General features: G+C 35.8%; 1 protein-coding gene across 7 annotated transcripts in view; it reads right to left on the bottom strand.

The window, feature by feature from the left end:
• The window catches only part of PIGN (phosphatidylinositol glycan anchor biosynthesis class N), a 246,948-nt gene that overhangs the window by 225,511 nt on the left and 877 nt on the right, over positions 1–20,560 (bottom strand). For 6 of the 7 annotated variants that reach the window (XM_056824243.1, XM_056824245.1, XM_056824244.1 and 3 more), the window contains exon 2: positions 18,029–18,114. The exons of the other annotated variant lie outside the window; for it this stretch is intronic. The gene's annotated coding sequence lies outside the window, so the exon portion shown is untranslated. The remainder of the gene's footprint in view (positions 1–18,028; positions 18,115–20,560) is intronic. 7 annotated transcript variants of the gene reach the window in all.

Raw genomic sequence — 20,560 nt, 5'->3', positions numbered from 1 at the left:
GAGACTACATAAGAGACTTGGAAGCTTCTACCGGTGGCCAACCTGACTTTTCTCTCAAACTGCTATAGTATGTTGGGAAGTCACATGAAAAAAGGCTTCTTTTCAGGAGGCCAATGAGATACACTATTTCATTGATCACATGTTCACTGGACTAGTTGAATCTCTAGATAAAGTCACATATGAGTGGGAAATTTGACCCCAAGGAAATCTTGAGTACAGCCAAAACTAGTAAAGTCTTTTGGGAATAGAGTGGATAAGAAGAACCCAGGAAATTTTGGTCACAGTTCAAAAAAACACTATTAATTTTTGCTTCTCCATAGTTAAAAAGAAATTCCAGAGACCTATTGGAGTTTTGGTGTTCTTGATAGCCTACATTCCCCTTCTGGGTATTATTATTGCTCCTTTTTACTGACTCACCAAGAAGTTTCTCTTCACAAAGATTAGGTGGAGTAGAGACTTCAGTAGGAACTCAGGGGTGCCCAGACCAAATGACTTTTAGTTTTGAGATCTAAAAGCATCTTAAAGCAGATATTTGCTCTATTACTAAACAAAGATGGAGAAAATTATATAACCATTCTTACTAGTTCCACTACAAATTTATATCACACAAACTCAACAGGTCCTGCCAGTTGAATCAAGAGGCAATTCCACTGTACCTCACTTAAAAATTCTCTCCAGTGGCTCGGCCAAATTTTTTCATCTCCTCAAGGCTACCATGACTTTCTCTTTCTCTCTCCGCTCGGCTCAGAATTTTTTCTTATAATTTACAAGAAAAAATTTTGAGGTCATTCATCATGAGCTCCCTCTTCCTCCTAACACTCAGATGCCTTCTGGCACTATCTCCTCCTTCACCCCTGTCTAAAATGACCTTAATCCATATCAAGGCTAACTCCTGTTTTTGTTCAAGATCTCATTCCATCCTTCAGATCGCTTTCATCAGATTGACCCAACTTTATTTTCAATATATCTCAATTGTCTCATTCCTAACTGCCTACATGCCACATCTCCTCCCACCATTAAAAAACCTTGAGCTGAACCCTCTAGCCTTGCTAACTATTGCCCAATGTCTAATCTGGTCCTTGTAATTAAACTTCTTGAAAGTACTACTGAAATAGATGTCTCTACTTTCTCTACTCTTTCTTCTTTATCCCTTATAATTTGGCTTCTGACTTTACCTTTTATAGGAAGCCTTTTCCAATCTCTCTTAATTCTAGTGCTTTCCCTCTGTTAAATTCTTCATTTATGCAGTTTGCTTTGTATATATAGTAGGGGCTCATTTTATGTAAATTCAACACACGTGAATTCAGGTATACATGATCATCAATCAAAAAACAAAGGCAGAAAAATGCAAAATACAAAAAACAAATGCAGAAAAATACTGTATTTTGGGCACAAGCCTACCAGAGAAAATATTTACTAATCAAATTATTCTAATTTAAGCACCTCTACTTAAAGAGAAGGTTCAAAGAGACCAAAATGTATCATAATTTTGAAAATCTCTAATACAATTAATTTTGGAGGTAATTTATATTATTCCCAAGCAAAGATAAAATTTCAGGTAATTGTATTTAATTAGACAGAACAGTAGTCATTTAAAACAATTTGGGATTATGCAAATAAGGTAGCAAAAATGTCCATACCCCCTGACCCTAAGATTCCTGCTAGGCATTTATCACAAGGTAACTGACAAAAAGAAATCCTCCATATACAAACAGTTACAGTTGCATATGTGGTAGTAGCAAATAACTGGAAACAAAGTAGATGTCCACTGATTAGAACTGACTAAATAAATTTTGGAATGTGGATATAATGAAATATTACAATGCTACATGAAATTATGAATTTGATGACTACAGAGAAATAGGGAAATATTCATTTGAACTTATGCAAAGTGAAAATTCAAGAACACAATATATACAACAAATTGAAAGAACTACCATCACAAAATGAAACATAACAAAATTAATGTTCCAAATGTCACAAAGAATAAGCTTGGCATGAAAGAAGAGTCAAATGAAAAGAAATTTCCCCTACTCAACTGTAAACTCTTAACTGAGAGTGGGTAGAGGATAAGTTGCATTTACATGGACCACTAAATATGTCAGATTTTTTCAAGAAATTCACTAATTTTTTTCTTTTTTTATATTTTAAATTCAAAGAGAGCTCCAGGGGAATGTGGGTAATATAAAAACAAAAGATATCAATTAAAATTTATTTTTTTTAAAACAGGGAATTAAGAATTGAAGGACAAGGTGAAATAAACATAGAGGTTCATTTATGGAGGGCACAGAGTAGAATAATTTAAGGCAGAACTGTGGTCATTTATATAAGAAAAAACACCATGGTTCTGAAGTAATTGATTGGTAGTCTCATTTTTTAAAAACTACTCTTAGAGGTTTGGGGATGCAACTAGTCAGTATATAGATAGTCATACACATTGACAGTCTTTATGACTGTCAGTTTGTTCTTGTGAGCAACTCAACCTCAGGAAGGAAGCTTTTATATCTTCACAGGCAACTCATCCAGTGAATTAGCCAAAAAAACCAAAACAAAACAAACAAACAAAAACACTTAAGGAGCTGTTTTTATCTTGTGTTGGGGAGAAAGGACTAAGCATTTTCACAGGGAAGGAAGAAACCTATATAGCAAGGCTTCTCATAAAAGTTACAAAGTAAAAAACAAAAATAAAAACAAAAATTTATTGAACTTTTTTATATGCTAGGTAAGAATAACTGTAAAAATTATATTTCAAAGATAACTTATCTAAATGTGTATGCATAGTGTTTTAATAACCTACATTTGACACAAATATATCTTTTACTAAGTAAAAGAATATTCCAAATGGAAGTTTCAAATAAGTTTTAGTAAATAATAAACGTATTAAAGCCCATTCAGGAACCTCGACCATCATTTAGCCTTACTTCTACTATGAGCAGAAATGCATACATCAGGGGCACTTGAATCAAGAGGCAGGGTACAGTTAACACATCAGGAACAGGACAAAATAAAGACTATAAAGACATCTCAAGGAAACTTTCCAAAAATAACCCCATTCTAAAATAATCTTTTCATTCCTCTCGATTTCCTTAGTATGTAAACATTCTGTCTATACAACATTAGCCTGCCTTTGTTCATATGTTGCCTTGGAATTGCTTGCTAGTTCCTTAATGTATAAATGTTTCTAGGAGGATCATAAGAACTTCAAGGATAAGGCTTTTTACTTTCTTTATTTCTACCCCCTAACTAGATAATAGGTAAAGAGTAGGCACTAAATAAAAGCTGATATAGTTTCAGAAATGCTAGCTATCGTGATAAGAAAAGAAAAAGAAATTGAGGTAATAAGCATGGAAAAAGATGAAACAAAACTATCAATTTTTGCAGATGATGTAGTGGTCCGGAGAATCCAAAAGAATGGACTAAAATTAATTGAAAGAGTAATATCTGCAAAGTTGCAAGACATAAAATAAATTCAGAAATCATCATCATTCCTAAATACTGCCAACAAAATATCGCAAAAAGAGATAGAAAAAAGAAATGAAAAAAATTATAAAATGTAAAAAATATTTGAGACTCTACCAAAACATATACAGGAACTGTATGAATATAACTATAAAATATTATTTACAGAAATAAACAGACCTAAATAATATGCCAAATAATTATTGTTCATGGACAGGCTGTGCCAATATAATAAAAATGACAATAGAGTATATTACTTTGCTAATTCATTGACATACTGATGAAACTACCAAAAGACTTTTTTTTTAATTTTTATTTATTACTTAATTTAGAATATTTTTCCATGGTTAAATGATTCACATTCTTTCCCTCCTCTCCTCTCTCCCCCTCCCAGAACCAAGGAGCAATTACACTGGATTTTACATGTATCATTGTTCAAAACATTTCCATATCATTAATATTTGCAATAGAGTAATCATTCAAAGTCAACATCCCCAATCATATACCCATTGAAACACATGATCATTCACATGTTTTTCTTCTGTGTTTCTACTCCCACAGTTCTTTCTCTGGATATAGATAACATTCTTTCTCTTAAGTCCCTATGGATTGTCCTGGATCACTGCACTGCTACTAGTAAAGAAGTCCATTACATTTGATTGTGCCACAGTGTCTGTGGATAATGTTCTCCTGGTTCTGCTCCTTTTGTTCTGCAACAATTCCTGGAGGTCTTTCCAGTTCATATAGAAATCCTCCAGTTCATGATTTTTAGCACAATAGTATTCCATCACCAACAGATACCACAATTTGTTCAGCCATTCCCCAATCAATGGACCGCCCCCCCCCATTTTCCAGTTTTTTTGCCACTAAAAAGAGTAAGGTTACAAATATTTTTGTACATGTATTTTGACCTATTATCTCTTTGGGGTACAAACCCAGCAGTGGTACTACTGGATCAAAGGACAGGCAGTCCAAAAGACTAATTTTCAAAGGTAAAAAAATATAACCAAATTCATCTGGGGGAGTGAAAAGTCAAGAATAAGAGATTTATCTCCTCCAGACTGCAATTTTTTCCATCATAGTTTTGATAAGTCACAGGTTAGCATAAGAAATTTAAAGTGAATTTTTTTGAGAATTTTGTGGAAACTACAGACAAGACACAAAGACCAGCAGATCACAGAAAAGATTTAGAAAATCAAAAATACATACTTAACCCAAAATTTACAATAAGGTATTATAAATACTCCAAAAAAGAAAAAGAAAAAATTCAAAATTTCTTCTGTGATATGAAGGGAGGGTCAAAAATTTTTACTTGGATTTTCCAAGGAGGAGAGTGGGGTAAGACCACACCTCAAATCCCTGTGATGTGGAAGGGATAGTTATTTTTCAAATGGAAAGGAAGGAAACCAAGCAAAACTATTTGAAACTAATTAAAAAATAAAGTGACTGGGGCAGCTAGGTAGCTCAGTAAAGAGCCAGATCTGGAGATGGGAGGTCATTGGTTCAAATATGGCCTCAGGCACTTGCTACATGACCTTGGGCAAATCACTTAACCCCAACTGCCTAGCTGTCATCACTCTTCTGTCTTGGAAACAATATTTAATATCAGTTCTGTGAATTTTAGATTTGCTCCACCCTGCTCAGTCTTTAGAATTCTAGCAACCAGGAATTTATACGCCCCCACTTAAGGATTAAGTGTGGGGGAGGAAGGTCTATGACCCGCATGTGCTGGCAAGTGACAAATCAGAACACAACTGATTGACCCCCTGGGCTGTCCAAGCCAAGTTTAAGCCACCATTGGTACATGTGAAACAGAGGAAGTAATGCAAAAAACTGCTTTTATATTTCACATCACTTCCTATGAGAGGGGCTTTTGTGGTCTTTGGCAGTGGAAGTTGACTTGGTGGAGCATGGGACCTCAGACTGCTTCCCTTAGACTACCACATGGTGAGTTTTGAGGCTGACTCCCCTTTCCCTTAACCTTTCTGAAGGCACCAGCCTCCAAGAAGGCCCCTCCATCTTGGAGGAGGCCTCCTGGCTGGAAGCCGAGCTAGATTTAATCTTTTAGGAAGGCTCTGAACTCCCCCTGGCTCAGACCAGAATGGAGCAGATCTTCCCTTTCTCTCTCTCTCCCTCATTCTTAATTTCTTCCTTCTATTGTAAATAAACCACCATAAAATTCCATTCTGACTTGAGTATTTCATTGGGATTTAGAATTTAAATCCTTAGCAACTACTAAAATTATATTCAGTATCAAACCTAAAATTTACCCTTAACAGTTCTAAGATAGTAAGGGTTTTAAAAATAAAAAATAAAATTTTAAAAGAACGGACTACACCTAAACTAATTTACTTATTTACATACCTATCAAACTACCAAAAAACTTTTTTTATAGAATTAGAAAAAATTATTAAAAAGTTCATCTGGAATAACAAAATATCAAGAATATTAAGGAAACTAATGAAAAAATGTGAAGGATTGGGGTCTAGCAGTATCAGATCTTAAACAGCACTATAAAGCAGTGGTCATCAAAACAATATGGTACTGACTAAGAGATATAAGAGTGGGATCTATGGAATAGACTAGGGGTAAATTACCTCAGCAAACTAGTGCTTGATAAAAATGAAAGATCCCATCTTTTGGAACAAGATTTTGACAAAAACTGCTGGGAAATTTAGCAAAGAGTATGGAAAAAATTAGGTTTAGATCAATCTCTTACACCCTATACCAAGATAAATTCAAAATGGGTAAGTGACCTAAATATAAAGAGTGAAATCGTAAATAAATTAGGTGAATATAGAATAATATACCTGTCAGATCTATGGGAAAGGAAGGAATTTAAGACCAAATAAAAGATAGAGAACATTACAAAATGTAAAATTAATAATTTTGTTTATATTAAATTAAAAAAATTATACAAACAAAAGCAATGCAATTAAAATTAGAAGGGAAGCAACAAACTGGGGAAAATTTTTATAACAAAACTCTCTGACAAGGGTCTAACTTCCCAAATATATAAGGAAATAAGTCAAATGTACAAGAAATCAAGCCATTCTCCAATTGACAGTCAAAGGATATGAACTGGCAGTTTTCAGATGAAGAAATCAAAACTATCAATAAGGACATGAAAAAGTGTTAGAGAAATGCAAATCAAAACAACTTGGAGGTACCACCTCACACCTAGAAGACTAGACAATATGGCAGCAAAAGAAAGTGATAAATTTTGGAGGGGATGTGGCAGAATTGGGACACTAATACACTGCTGGTGGAGTTGTGAATTGATCTAACCATTCTGGAAGGCAATATGGAATTATGCTCAAAGGGCTTTAAAAGAATGCTTAACCTTTGATCCAGTCATTGTTATAAGTAAGAAAGGGATATAGCATGAGAGGATGGTCTGCAGGGGACAGATGCAAAGGATAGAGGCAGGATACCAACAGGGAAAGAATTCTGGAATATTGAAAAGAGGGTTGAGCTGAAAAACTAAGAAGCTATTAATCTCTCTGGGTTTGCTGATTGCAAGCATCTGGGAGGCTTTGCTGTCAAGCTACCTGGGGGATTACCTGTCCATCGCTGTTAAGACCTGTGGTGCCTCAGAAGAAGATCCTTGAAATGAAGCTAGCTTGAATCAACATCCAGTCAAATGCAGCTGTTAGTGAGTGTGAGATCTGAGTCCACCCAGACTTGGGATCTTCCTCTGGACCCTGCTAAGCTTACCACAGACAATTACCCTCTTATTCTAACTTGGGAGGGTTTAGTGCAGAATTAGCTAGAGCAGGGATTAGGAATTTTAGATAATTGAGGTTAGGATTAGAGTAGACCAACAACTCTATGAAGACTCTCTGTGAGGAGACAATTAAATCCTTGGGACTTTAGTTAAAAGAAATTAGTATCAGGGTTACCCTATTTCCCTTTCAACCTTTCCCTATTTAATTAAAATACTTTCCAAGTTACTGAGTGTTCTGTGCATTGATCTCAGACCAGGCTTTGCCCTGATCTGAGTTAACTGTTGGCCTTCAACCCACAGTGTTTCGTTTTATTACTGGCCCAATTCAATCCATCTTATCCCATCCCAAAAGCCACCCTAATACACCATACCACTACTAGATTTGTACCTCAGAGATAATAAGGAAAAATACTTGTGCAAAACTATTCTTAGCCATACTCTTTGTGGTGGTGAAAAATTGGAAAATGATGGGATTTACCTCGACTGGGGAATGGCTGAACAAATTGTGATATATGATGGAGATGGAATACTATTGTGCTATAAAGAACAATAAACTTCTTGATTTCCATATGAGCTGGAAAGACCTCCACAAACTGATGAAGAGTGAAATGAGCAGAATCAGGAAAACACTGTACACAGAGACTAAAACATTGTGGGACAATCATATGTAATCAACTTTGCTACTGATAGCAATTCAATAATCCAGGACAATCCTGAGGGATTTATGAGGAGTGCTTTCCACACTGAAATTACGAATTTGGGGAATAGAAATGCTGAAGGAAAACATTTGATTTTACATTTGCTTATATGGGTATAGGATGTGGGATTTTGGTTTTTAAAAGATTATTACAAAAATTATTAATATGGAAATAGGTATTGAGTGATAAATCATGTATAATACAGTGGAATTACTTGTTGGGTCTGAGAGGCGAAAGAAGAAAAGGGAGGGAAAGTATAGGAATCATGTAACCATGGGAAAATACTTAAATAAAAACTTAAAAAGAAATAAATAAAAAGAACCAAACAAAGTAACAAATTTGTGGAAAGGAAAACTGAATCGAGCTCTGAACTTTCTGCCACTGAGGTGGAACCGACAGCAGTTGAAATGTTGGAGTGAAGATATTGACAACAATGACAGTTGGTGCAGGGAAGGGCAACTTGGAGAGTGACAGTGGCCCTCGAGGACTCTCTTTCCTGGCCCTCAGAATGGAAGGAGCACTCTCTCCCTGTCTCTGGATAGAAGTACCTCTATTCCTAGATTTTTCCCAACTGTGTGCTCTACCTGGATTCCTGTGATCATGTCATCTAACAAAATTATTTAAAGGGTGCAGTTTGAACTGTAATGCTGGTCTTTAGGGGCACTAGCCTTAAGAGATAGGCCCAACCAGAACCTTTTCTTCCTTGTGCTGTCTATTGCTAAAGACTTTGAACTTAAGAAAGCAAGCACAGATATAGCATAGGCAGGGATAAAAGAAACCCTCCACCAGCCTGTGAGGCCTGGACTCAGCTCAAAAGTTGAGAGAGACTCAAACCCAATCTGGGAAAAGTATAGGGAACCCCTCTTCCCTATACCATGATATCTTCCCTATCCAAACTTGTTATTAAATTCATCTTGAGTTAAATAACTTACAGTCAGATAAGAGGACTATCTTTTTCAGGGGGACATAGAGGGAGCAGAATCTAAGCACAGCCATTCAACCATAAATGGTCCTTATCGGACCCCTACCAGGGGACCTTGGTGGGGGGGTGGGGATAGACTTGTCCCTCAGAAGGGTCCCTGCCTACCTTCCATGGGGTATCTTCAACAGCAATCAATAGAGAAGACATCCCTCAGGCTATCAGAGTTGGCCCATTTCTCTCAGGAACCCCATTTTGAACCCCATTTTTTACAGACAGCCTCTCAGCAAGGGGTATCTCTTTTTTACCTCACCAACATCTATATTCCCTCTGTCCCTTCAACTCCTCCATTCCCTGTTACAAAACTTTCCATGTCCCCTGTACCTCTTCAATCCTCAACAATTCCTTTAACTATTACAAATTAGGGACACAACACAAAGAAGCAAATGAAATGGAAAAAACTGGTTTTGATAAACCAAAATCCCTAACTCCTAGGCTAAAGACAAAACCTAGAAAACACTGGGGATGCTGCAAGAAGTATAGAACATCTTACACCACATGCAAAAAGAAGTTCCACTCAATGACCACATCTCCTTCACATCTTGACTACATGACTTATTTATAAATCATTTACATTTAACAAATATATTATCATATATTCATCAAAAATAAGTTTAAGGAGGGAGCAGCTAGATGGCTCAGTGGATAGAGAGCCAGGCCTGGAGATGGGAGAGCTTGGGTTCAAATTTGGCCTCAGGCACTTCTTAGCTTAGCTGTATGACTGGGGGCAAGTCACTTAACCCCATTGTCTAGTCCTTACCACTCCTCTGTCTTGGAACCAATACATATGTATTATCTATTTTAAGATAGAAGGTGAAGGTTTTGAAAAAAAAATTTTTAATAGAAAAATCAGAGAAGCAAGGAAAAATATTTTGTACCTTTGGATAGAAGAGTTGGTGAGCAAACAAAAATAGTCAATCAATAAATATTTCTTAAGGGCCTTCTATGTGCCAGGTACTGTGCTAAATTTTGGAGACACAAAGGTCTACTAAGGAGGGGACAATATGCAAATAAGTGTGTATAAAAAAGGATATATACAGAACAACCTGAAGATAATGACCAGAGAGAAGGCATTAGAATTAAGGTGAATCAAGAATAATAGCTGTGTAGAAGGTAGGATTTTAGCTTAAACTTAAAGGAAACAAGGAAAGCTAGGAGGAAGAAAAGGGAAAGAGAGCATCTCAGGCATGAGGGACAGCAAGTGAAAATGCCAGGGGTGAGGGAATGGAGTGTCTTCTGCAAGGGACAATAACAATTGCAATTCTCAAGAGGCAGTATTTTGTAATTTTAAAATTATTTATAAACCTATATATAACCTAACTTGGTCAGATAACTCTCTCCAGAATCTAACAAGTCCAAAAAGGAGGAAAAAGAGCACTGCATTCCTCTTGCAAGAGGAATATACAAGGAGGATGCCATCACAGTCAGCCTTCCAACATGGTTGCTAGAGCTTGCTAACTTCTCTAAATCTTTCAAATGGCTGTGGCAAATGAGGGTTCACCATGCTGGCCAGCCCTGCCGTTATCTGAATCCATTTTCATAGTCCGGAGAAACTCTGGTATAGCCCCAGCTTAGAATCAGACTGTTTGATCCTGATCCTGAGAGGTAACTAAGGAGAAACATGATTTGGCAATTCAATATTAATTTTCCACAGAACACAAGGAGGTCATTATAACTGATCACATGGTATATTAGCCAGGTGGGGGATAGGAGTAGTATAAAAATACTAAAAAGATGAGGGAGACAGGTTGTGAAGATCTTTGAAGGCCAGATAGAAGTTTTAATGTCTGATCCTATAGGTGATAAGGATCCGCTAGAGTTTAACGGGTAGGAAGATGATATACACTGTAGGACATAAGCTTTAGGGCAATTGATGACCCCTCCAGTAGAATATAGACTAGAGTATGAGAGAATTCAGGAAGGGAGTCCAAAAATCCATTGCAATAATCTAAGAACAAGGCCATCTAGACCTGCACTAGGGCAGTAATAAGGTAAAAGGAGAGAAAATGTTAGTGGTACAAATGGCAGGACTTGGTCAAAGACCAAATAAGGAAGGTAACAGTGAAGAGATGGAAATGAAACTTAGGTTCTGAGCCTAAGAGGATGGTGGTGGTACCATCGATAGTAATAAGGAAGTTAGGAAGAAAGAAAGGTTTGGGGGATCGGAAGGTAATGAGTTCATTTTTAGGCATGTTGAATTTAAGATTCCTATGAGACATGCAATTTGAGATATCTAACTGATGGAAGTCAGCAAAGTTAAGAATGATTTGAAAAGAAAATCAAAATGAATTCTTATTACACAGATTTTAAGTATTCACAAACAAAACTAATGAAGTTAAAATGAGAAGGAAAAGCATTAATTGAGAAATAATCTTCCTACAAAGTTTCTATGAAAAGGTTTCATATCTAAGATCTTCAAAGAACTAATTCAAGTTTCTAAGAATTAGACCCCTTCCATAATAGATAGTCAAAGGAAATGAATAGGAAGCTTTCAGAGAAAGAAATAAAGATCATCTATAACATAAAAATGTTCCATATCACTAATAATTGAGAAATGCAAATTAAAGCAATGCTGAGTTTCTACCTCAGACTGATCAAACAGGCAAAGATGACAAAAGTTAGCAAAGAAAAGAGGCACACTGATATGGTAGTGGTAGAACTTTAGAACTGGTCTAGTCACTCTGAAAAGCAATTTGTAATTGTGTCCTAAATGCACACTTTGATGAAGTGATACTACTACTAAGCCTATACCCCAAAGAAACCAAATGAAGAAGAAAATAAAGGGATGGTTTCAATTTAGAATTGTTGAAAAAAATATGGTATATGAATATAATAGAATATTACTATTACAGTGGATACTGTGTGGGACTTGGAGTTAGGAACATTTGAGTTCAAATCCTGTTTTAAACACTTGCTAATTATATGACCCTGGGCAAATCACTTAAATTCTCTGTGCCTCCAATATGGCAGCAAAAGAAAGTAATAAATACTGGAAAGGATGTGGCAAAACTGGGACACTAATACACTGCTGGTGGAGTTGTGAATTGGTCCAACCATCCTGGAGGGCAATTTGGAACTATGCCCATAGGACACTAAAAGAATGCCTAACCCTTTGACCTAGTCATACCACTGCTGGGTTTGTACCCCAAAGAGATAATAATGAAAAAGACTTTTACAAAAATATTTATAGCCATGCTCTTTGTGGTAGCAAAAAAATGGGAAAATGAGGGGGTGTCCATCAATTATGGAATGGCTCAATAAACTGTGATATATGTTGGTGATGGAATATTATTATGCTAAAAGGAATAATGAACTGGAGAAATTCCATGTGAACTAGAATGACCTCCAGGAACTAATGCAGAGGGAAAGGAGCAGAACCAGGAGAACATTGTACACAGAGACTGAAACATTATGGCACAATCAAATGTAGAAGACTTTTCTACTAGCAGCAATGCAATGACCTAGGACAATCCAGAGAAACTTAGGAGAAAGAATGCTGCCCACATCCAGAGGAAGAACTATGGAAAAGGAAATGTATTAGAAAAATATGTGATCAATCACGTAGTGTGATAAGGATATGATTGGGTTTTGATGTTAAAGGATCATGCTACTGAAGATATGAATAACACAGAAATAAACAATGGAACTGTTTATTGGATTCAGGAGGGGGGAGGAAAGAACAGGAGAGGGATCATGAATGATATAACCATGGAAACATATTCTAAATAAAAAAAGGGGGGGAATTCTCTGTGTCTCAGTTTCCCCATCTATAAAATGGGGATAATAATACCTATCTCAGAGTTGTTCTGCAGATCAAATGATTTAACACATATAAAGGACTTTTCAAAATTTAAAGTGCTATATAGATGCTAGCTATTAATTATGATACTTATTACTACAGTATTAAGAAATAGCAAAAGGAACAATGGTTTCAGAGAAAATTGGGAACATCTGGATGAATCAATACAAGGTGAAGTGACAAGAAGACCAGGAGAAAAGTGTATAGAATAATAACATCGTAAAGATAAACAATTTTGAAAGACTAAAGAACTTAGATCAATTCAGTAATGATTGAAAAGCTACTCACATCCCGAAAGAGGTGATAGAAACAAGTTGCAGAATGAATTGGACATTGTAGGAATTTGTGTTGATGATGCATGTGTGTTACAATTTTTCCTTGTTTTGTTTTCAATGGGAGATCATAGGATGGAGAAGTAAGCATAAGGATAGCATAGCGTTCCCCCCTCCAAGAAAAAGAAAAAAGTCCACAGAAAAGAAGGCCAGAAGAAATCATGAACAAACAGTTCAACTTGGAATGTCACACATTGAATGTATCACCTATTTTTAAAAAAAGGAGAGGTGCATATAATAGCTTCACAGTTCATTGTGCAAAAAGAAAAAAAAAAAGACTTACAAATTTCCATATTCAACCCTAATCTCTCCTGAATGCCAACTGCCTATAAGAATCTCCACCTACATCTCCTAAACAAATCTCAAACACATGATTTCCAAAGGAAAATTAATTACCTTCTCTCTGAATCTATCGTTCCTCAAGGGAAAATGCTCCATTCCTTTTATCATTTAGGTTCACAATCTTGGAGTCAGCCTTGATTAATCCTTCATTATTCCCATAGTCTACATCTTTCATACCTGACCCTTTTCCCCCTATTTAAATGGCTACTACCATTGTTCAGTTTTTCATTATTTTTGCCTGGATTATTGTAAAATAGAGATAACCAGTCTCCCTAGTTACTCTCTCATCTTTCCAATCTATCATCTACTTGGTTGTCAAAATAGTCTTCCTAAAGCATAGATTTATGATGTTTTCTTTTTGAAGCATGGTCACCTTTGTCATACAAGAATTTAATCTTCAGAAAACTCCTTAATTATCAATGCATTCATTTCCCATTCCTGGTTTCTGTTCCCTTCACTATGAATATTCAAGGCATTGGTACAGGAATTCACAGCCTTTATGAAATTAACAATCTCAGCATTTTCAGAGACCTCATGGATGATCTAGTCCAAGCCACATCCCAGCAGGAATCCCTTATACAACATGATTGACAATTGGTCATTCAGTTTTTAAATGAAGACTGCTTTGTTGTTTTTCAATCATATCCAACTCTTTGTGACCCAATTTGGGATTTTCTTAGCAAAGATACTGTAGTGGTATGCTATTTCCTTCTTTAGCTCATTTTACAAATAAGGAAATTGAGGCACAGGGTTAAGTGACTTGACCAAAGTCACTTAGCTAGTTGGCTGGGGCCAGATTTGAACTCAGGAAGTCTTCCTGACTCCAAGCCTAAACTCTATCCACCAGGCCTCCTAACTACCTCTAGAAGACTGTTAGTAATAGAGAATTCATTTCTCTAAAAAGACAACTCTACTTTGGTATATTGCTAATTCAGATGAAATTTTTCCGTATAATTTGCCCCAAAGCACCTGATCTAGTCTTTTCCTATTGAAAAGCTTCTGACCCAAACTGTAATGGACAACTAAATAAAGATGAGAAAAGTAAAATATGTAGATTCCTTATGAAATAATATAGATCACAAAAATCCTATTATGGCTGCCCATCCACAATTTCTGAAAAAAAATTCTACAATAAACATGCCACATCAAAATTTTATAGGAAATTTGGAAAACATAATCTTACTCCAATATCTGACTGTGCCATAGAGGTGATCATAGAACTTCAAGTGCTAAACTAGGAAAGAATAAGCTTTGGCAAGTCTCAAAAAACTGTAAAAGGGGCAGCTGGGTAGCTCAGTGGATTGAGATCCAGGCCTAGAGATAGGAGATCCTAGGTTCAAATCTGGCCTCAGACACTTCCCAGCTGTGTGACCCTGGGCAAGTCACTTGACCCCCATTGCCTAGCCTTTACCACTCTTCTGCCTCGGAGCCAATACACAGTATTGACTCCAAGATGGAAGGTAAGGGTTTAAAAAAAATAAAACTGTAAAAAAGCTGAAAAATATTCTGTGTCTGTCACTGAAGGACAAGCCTAGTTGAATTTAGGGAGGGTTGTTATCAGGATATTAGCCATATGGTGATAAATTTTTTCTACAACTAATGAAGATCCACTGAAGCATACAAGGGTTTTGTCATGCAATGGAAGAAGGGATAGCCAATGAAAAAATGGACATTTAAAGTCCTAAAGCATGAGACCAAAAGACTTATGTAAGCAAAACTAATGATTCTTTGAAGACTAACAGTTGAATGACATTTTCTAATTTTATCCTATACTGATAAATGTCTTTATGAAATGAAAAAACATACTAATTTGAATAAAAAGGCTTAAGAAATTCCAATTTTCCTGTGATTTGTTACCCATTAAAATTATTATTTTGCTTTCCTGGTCTATCTTTTGGAAATAGTATACCTAAAATCAGGCAGCTAGATAAGAGTAAATATGGTAATGGTCCTGAAGTCAGGAAAATTCATCTTCATGAGTTCAAATCTGACCTCGGGCATTTACTAGTATATAATTAGATTTGCTCCCTAGAACTCTCTTTCCCAGCATCTCATTTATGTATCTATGTTATGTACTAACATAGGGAAAATAAAAACTTTGTGTAGCTTCTCCCTCTCTCTCTGCTCCTGGGAAGGCAGGAGTGTAGGTTGGGTGAGAGCCAGGCAGGAGAAGTTCACTCCTGTGATCATTTTTTTAAGTTTTGTACTTTGTTATTTTATTTCTTCTACTTCAAGTAATTACTAATAAATCTTATAAAACATAATTCATGGAGTTATTGGATATAAATTTAAATCAAACACTAGCTATGTGACCCTGGGTAAGTCATTTAATCACCTTTGCCTCAGTGCCCTCATTTGTAAAATGAGCTGGAGAAGGAAATAGCAAACCATTCAAGTATCTTTGCCAGGAAAACCCCAAATGGGGTCATGAAGAGTTGGACACGACTAAAAACGACTGAACGTATCTAAAATTAAAATGAGACCTGCTCATTTAGTAAAATATGACAGTTTCATGTATAATAAATCCCTTTGGTTTGCTATATTTTCTTCCTTTTATATTATATTAAATTTCTTCATTCTTATTTCCCTGTTATGAGAGGTAAATGGAATATACACTTATGGCCACTAGAGGCTGCTAATGACATTCCCCTTTTCTTTTGCTCTTTAATTCTTTGAAGAGGGAGGGATAGCTAAATAGTGACCAGGAGGCAAAGGAGATTTCTGCAGATTATTGCATAAAATGTACACAAATTTAAATAATATTGTTGTTTGCAAAAGTTGTAATCAGACTATCATTTTTCCTTTGGTTATCAAAGATATAAATGTCTTACTAACTCTCTAAATCTTTCAAAGTCCTGCCTCTTCTTCACAAAAAATATTGCCAAAGACCTGATTACTATTAAAAGTTATGAGGGAAAAAGAAAAAATTAAAGTTTAATAATTATCAGATTAAAAATATTACAGATCAGCAATTTTTATTAGTGCTGTGAGGATGTGGGTGATACTTCAACACCTGTCAATAAGCATAACTCCTATGTATTATTAATAAGTCATTTATAGGTCAATTAATGTTGACCAGAGCCAATGCCAGATATTTCTATAGAAAATGTTTATATAAGTATTGGACTTGATGTCAGGAAGACCCTGAGTTTGAATCTTGCCTTACTGGCTGTATGATCCCAATAAGTAACTTAACCTTCTCATCTGTAAAATGGTATTTAAAATGAGATAATATATATAAAATATTTTATAAATCTAAAATGCTGTATAAATGCTAGCTATTTATCATCATCATTATTGCTAAGCTACAGAAGCTATGAGTCTGATGGTATTTTTAACTGGCCCCTCATCTAGCTCTTATGTAGTAAGAGAGATTAATGTAAATGGAATTATAAAGCTGCAGACATACATAGGAAGCTACATATACAGGAAAGAACTTTTAGGTACTTCTTGAGAAAGATGCTAAATTCATTTGATTTTTAACCAGCTTAGCAGAAGCATTTTTAATATTCTTTCTGAATATGAAATCTTAAAGTCATTTATGGTATTCTCATGACTACAGGCATAGCAGTACAATGGCAAGAGTTGAGGATCTGATGTCAGAGGACCTTGCTTCAAACCTTACCTTTGCCAATTATTACTAATATGACCTTGTACCTGCCATTCCCTAATTTCTCTGAGCTATAGCTGTCTCTGTTAATTGGTTGGGGCCAACTGGCTTCTATAGTACCTTTCCTAAAAACATTCTAGGAAGAGACTTCATTAATCAGTAGCCATCATCCCATTTGATAGGGATCCTTTATAAGAGATCTTAATTGAAGTAGAGTTATAGAACTCTTTAACTCAGCTAGTTGCTTAATTCTGTCAACAAACCAACTCTAGACACACCTTTTTCAAATTATTCTCCAGTTTCCGAAGTAAAAAGTATAATGGCACTCTTGTTGTCTACCAAGTCAATTATGTCAATTTTGGTCTTGTATACCAAGAAATACTAACTAGGCAATGCAGTTATAGAGGAACAATTGGACTGATAGACAACTAGTTCTTCCTTCTTAAAAATACTTGTGGTTGGATATTTCATCAGTCATTCGGTCCCCTACCTACCCTACTCCTTACAGTTCTCTAACTCCTTTCCCCTCTTCCCACTTTCAGGATTAGGAATAATCAATTGTATTTGAAGAAAACTCTCATGGATTTGTGATAGAAAGAGATACATGGTATAGGTCAAAATTTGTTTAAAAAATTAATAGTTAACAGTTTTCACTGGATACCTAATACAATTCCCTAGTAAAAAGCTTCAATCCAATATGGCAATTTAGTGAGTACAAAGAAAGGCAGGAAATAAAATTAGGTTACATATAACAATTAAGGCAGCTAGGCTTCCAAATATAGAAAGAGTTCTAGACCTGAAGTCAGGAAAACTCAAGTTCAAAAACAGGCTCAGTCACTTAAAAGATGTGCGATTCAGGACAAGTCACTTCACCTGTCTGCTTCATTTCCTCACCTGTAAAATGAGTTAGAAATAGAAATGGCAAACCACTCCAGTATCTTTACCAAGAAAACCCTTAATGGGGTCACAAAGAGTCAGACATGCTAAAACTACTGAACAACAATTAATGTTTTATATGTAACATTCCTTCCAGAGGTGCTATGAAAATTAATGTTATTAGAGAGAAGGTTTATCTCACTGACCTTAACAAAAGATTGTCACATTATGTATGCTCTCAAAGTGACCATGTCCAAATCATTTCATTTTCTCCATACTTCAGTTTGTCTATCTGTAAAATGTAGTGAAGATTTAGTTATAACATATGAAATACTTTGACGCATGTACTCACACATTTGCACAGACATCACGCCCTTTATTTCTAGTATTAATAATGGTGGCCCCACCAAGTACCATGTTTGTTAGTCCCTAATGTGTCTCCTAAAGTAGTCACATAGAACCATGCTTCCCATGGAACATACATGAGAGATATATATGCCTCTACCTGGACCACTTCCAGGCACACATATGCCCAGTGATAAAAAAAAAAAACAAAAAACTTGAAGAGGTGGTCACTGTTACACCACTTTAATACACAGTGAAAGGGAGCTGGGAGCCCTACCAATCAACCATTGTAAGGATAATTTTAGGGTTGTGACCTAATCTAAATTAATTTGGTCGCCAGAGAAAATTCCAAATAAAATACCCAAGTCAGTTTGGAAATTTATGGTGATTTTAATTAATATAGAGGGAAGGAATTAAGAAGAAGAGAGAGAAGAGGGTATAGGATTTCTTCTGCCTGACCAGTGCCAGAGGGAGTTCAAAGACCTCCACCATGAGGTCTTTGAAGAAGATTAAAAGCTTTTCTAAGAGGATAGCGTTTGGAAAGTAAAGGAGAAAAGAATCAGTCCAAACTCCGAGAGAGCTCAGTGAAGATGCCTCACCTGAACTAGGCTGCTCAACTTCTCCCTGTATAGTATCAAGGAAAACTCACTGCCAAAACCAGACAATAGCTGCCACCATGCCAAGATGCCAAAACGCTCAGCAAGCTACTACCAGAGCCACCTCTCCACCGAAAGAGGCCGGAGAGAGGAAGTGATGCAAAATATATAGACTGTTTTTTACATCACTTTCCTGAGTCTCACAAGTACCAATGGTAGTTAAGCTTGACTTAGCCCAGGGGTCTGTGAGTTGTTTCTGATTTGTCATTTGCTAGCACATGTCTGTCATATGTCATTCTCCTAAACACTTAATTCTTAAGTATGGGTGTAGACATTTCTGTTTTTGTTAGACTAAGTAAGGTGGAGTAATCTAAAGTTCACACTATGAAGTATATTAACTGCCTACTCTGTGCCAAGAACTTTGCTAGAAGATGAAATCATCCTTACCCTCAAGAAACTTATAAATAGGTAAAGATAAAACATACATAGCAGCTGGGAAAAATCAGGAAAAGCCTCATGAATTAAACTTTGAAGGAAATCTTTTTGTTTGAATTCGTATTCTGAGAGACTAGCATAGTGCCTGACCCCTAAAAAAATGTTTTATATAATTTTATCTAAAAGGTGGAGGTCAGGAATGAGTACCTACAAGGAGGTGGTCTACCATTACAAGGAGCAGTATTACTAGTTCTATAGGCTACATGTCTAAAAGAGAAAACACACACACACAAATGCCAAAAGGGGCCTAGGTTTAAACACTGACTCTGATTCCTACTTAGTCACTAAGAAACTATTGGATTTGGCAACTGTGAGCTTTAGTTTTCTGATCGGCGAGAGTGGCAACTGGTATAATGGAAAGTGAAATTTGGAATTGGAGGGCTTGGGTTCAAATCAAGACTATGCCATTTATTATGTGACTTTTAGTAATTTTATAAAATGAGGGGGTTAAATTAGAAGGTCTCTATGCTCCCTACAGCTCTAAATTCATGACCCTATAATACTGTGAGTCTGAAATTAATGGAAGAATGCTTTATCATATTTCATTTTCCAACTATGTTACAAAGGACATTGTATTGCTATAATATCATATATACAAGGGACACCAAATTAATACATTGCTATATGGAACTGTACTGCAATTAGTCAATCAGCAAGAATGAAGTAGGCATATAATTCAAAGTATGGCTAAGATGAGATGGATAACCAAAAGATTTTTCCAAAATTCCTCAATTCTTGAAGTACTGAAGTGAATACACCAGAGGTCTTTCGTTAATCCTAAAAAAAAAAAAAGATGGAACACATCTCTAATTTAACATTTTCCAAGGAATGTTTTATGTCCAATGGAAAACCACTCCCATAATTACATATATTAAAAAAGAGATGATAATCAAAGAAGTAGCATTAGCTTTTTCATTTATTAAGATAACCATATTCTTGGGTAGGTTTCAGTTTAATTAAAACATGGTTTTGAAAAGACTTAAGTTTCAAAGAACTTGACTGAAACACAAATGACAAAATAAATCCCAGGGAAATAATAGAACCAGAAATGGACTGGAAATCATATCTGTTCTGACATTAAGTTGATGCATCCTCTGAAAAAGACGAATAGTTATTATGAGCTTCAGCTTCTTATTGAACTGAATTGGGAGAGGAAATAATCCTAAACACCCTCAACGGTTCCTTGGATTTCTCACATCCCTCAAAATTCTATAAACATTTATTGACTATCAATTGCATAGCTGAAATTTGTCAAAATAGCTAACATTTTATAGGCAAGCAATGAATGTAATGAGGTGGAGC

Source organism: Monodelphis domestica, chromosome 3, assembly GCF_027887165.1.
Source record: "Monodelphis domestica isolate mMonDom1 chromosome 3, mMonDom1.pri, whole genome shotgun sequence".
Lineage (NCBI taxonomy): Eukaryota > Metazoa > Chordata > Mammalia > Didelphimorphia > Didelphidae > Monodelphis > Monodelphis domestica.
Note: the sequence above shows the minus strand (reverse complement) of the source record. Positions and strands in the feature narration are given on the sequence as shown.